Consider the following 2834-nt stretch of genomic DNA (forward strand, 5'->3'; position numbering starts at 1 on the left):
AATTTTGGTATAAGATTCTTGCAAACCGTAGCTTCTCTCAACAATGCTCGTGGTTCTGAGAGGGAACATGTCACCTTTGTGTATGAAACAATATACGCTGCCCCCACCCCTTGATTTTCTTTACAGAGGCAACATAGAACTATATGAGTTTCATGTTAAATTTTGGAATTATTCCGGGTTTGTTTGGCCTTTTTTATACATTAATTGAGTTTCTGGTCATTTAATGTGCATAATTCAAATTTTAACTACAAGCACATGCTCTAGTGCACCAAAGTTTGTTGGAAAATCACATGTGTGTCCTCGGGGAAATTTCTAGGTCCCATGCAAGAAATGGGAATGAAATTCAAACATCTGGGCATCGTGGCTCGGCTGGAAACATTGAGATACTTGGTTTTTAAATTCTTGTAAATCCAAAACACGCATGAAAATCATGAAACTTGGCTTTGTGTCATGACATGGCACCAACATGTTGTGGTAATTTTGCTGTCCGATTTGCGAAGGCGCACAGATTAACAATCAACAAAGTCATTTTGGAACAAGTGTTGTCATGTTACAATCGGAAACACTAGTATTATTGAAACCGTGGGCGTTCTACTTACCATTTACGTGCCGCCACGCGTCCCCTTTTTTATTAGCTAGGAGTGATACGTCTCCAACGTATCTACTTTTCAAAACACTTTTGCCCTTGTTTTGGACTCTAACTTGCATGATTTGAATGGAACTAACCCGGACTAACGCTGTTTTCAGCAGAATTACCATGGTGTTATTTATGTGCAGGAGCAAACATTCTCAGAATGACCTGAAACTTCACGGAGCCACTTTTCAGAAAATAAGAAAAATACCTGCAAAAGATGAAGGCTAGGGGGCCCACCACCTTGCCACGAGGGTGGGGGGCGCGCCTGCCCCCCTAGGGTGCGCCCCTACCTCATGGGCCCCCTGTTGCGTCTCCGACTCCAACTCCACCTCCATATATTGAGTTTCGATGAGAAAAAAATCATAGAGAAGAAATCATCGCGTTTTACGATACGAAGCCGCCGCCAAGCCCTAAAACCTCTCAGGAGGGCTGATCTGGAGTCCGTTCGGGGCTCTGGAGAGGGGAATCCGTCACCATCGTCATCATCAACCATCCTCCATCACCAATTTCATGATGCTCACCGCCGTGCATGAGTAATTCCATCGTAGGCTTGCTGGACGGTGATGGGTTGGATGGGATCTATCATGTAATCGAGTTAGTTTTGTTAGGGTTTGATCCCTAGTGTCCACTATGTTCTGTGATTGATGTTGCTATGACTTTGCTATGCTTAATGCTTGTCACTAGGGCCCGAGTGCCATGATTTCAGATCTGAACCTATTATGTTTTCATCAATATATGAGTGTTCTTGATCCTATCTTGCAAGTCTATAGTCAACTATTATGTGTTATGATCCGTTAACCCCGAAGTGACAATAATCGGGATACTTACCGGTGATGACCGTAGTGTGAGGAGTTCATGTATTCACTATGTGTTAATGCTTTGATCTGATTCTCTATTAAAAGGAGGCCTTAATATCCCTTAGTTTCCGTAAGGACCCCGCTGCCATGGGAGGGTAGGACAAAAGATGTCATGCAAGTTCTTTTCCATAAGCATGTATGACTATATTTGGAATACATGCCTACATTATATGAATGAACTCGAGCTAGTTCTGTGTCACCCTAGGTTATGACTATGACATGATGAACCGCATCCGGCATAATTCTCCATCACCGATCCCTTGCCTAAGAGCTTTCCACATATTGTTCTTCGCTTATTTACTTTCTCGTTGCTATTGTTATCATCACTACGAAATACCAAAAACATTGCTTTTACTAATGTTACCTTTTGTTACCGTTATCACTACTATCATTTTACTTTGCTACTAAATACTTTTCTGCAGATATTAAGTTTCCAGGTGTGGTTGAATTGACAACTCAGCTGCTAATACTTGAGAGTATTCTTTGGCTCCCCTTGTGTCGAATCAATAAATTTGGGTTGAATACTTTACCCTCGAAAACTGTTGCGATCCCCTATACTTGCGGGTTATCAAGACTATTTTCTGGTGCCGTTGCCGGGGAGCATAGCTCTATTCTTTGAGTCACTTCACTACAAAAAAATACACTTCCGTGATGATACGTATTTGTCACAGTAGGTCGCGTTTTTTGTCATGCATGTACATCCATGACAAATTTATGATAGAATCAAGATAGTCATACCTGTGCTGTCGTAGAAGTGTTCCATGACATTACCAAAATTATCATCACTGAAGTGTCCACTTCCATGACCATAAATCGTGTGTCACAGAAGTGCTTTCGTCAAGGGTGACCAACACGTGGCATCCAATATAACGGAACGCCGTTAAGCTATCGGGTCGGGTTTTGGATCTGATAACCCGTTTGCAGCCCCGACCAATGGGGATTTTCCATGTGTAAAATCATCATTGGCTAGAGGAAACACGTGTCGGCTCATCGTTGGGACAGATGTCATCCACTCACTGGACAGAAGGCGCCTATGATACGTTGACACGTGGCACGGCTCAACAGTGGCCCATTCCTGTGAAAAGGCCGGCCCGTTTGACTTGGTCAAAAGCTGGCGGGCCGGCCCATGGAAAGCCTGTTAACGACATGTTTGCATATAGCCCATTTACAGCCCACTAACCCAAGGCCCGTTACGCCCTATCCGAATTAGGCCCAATAGCGTCATCTGGGCCATCCAATATGATTCCAGCCTGTTTTCACTTCTAGCCCATGTATAGCCCATGACGTCTTTCGGCCCACATGAGGCCCTTTGTAACTCTTGGCCCATTAGCGGCCCGTGTTGA

Source organism: Triticum urartu, chromosome 4A (assembly GCF_056163025.1).
Source record: "Triticum urartu cultivar PI428250 chromosome 4A, HENAU_Tu73, whole genome shotgun sequence".
In the NCBI taxonomy this organism is placed as follows: Eukaryota; Viridiplantae; Streptophyta; class Magnoliopsida; order Poales; family Poaceae; genus Triticum; species Triticum urartu.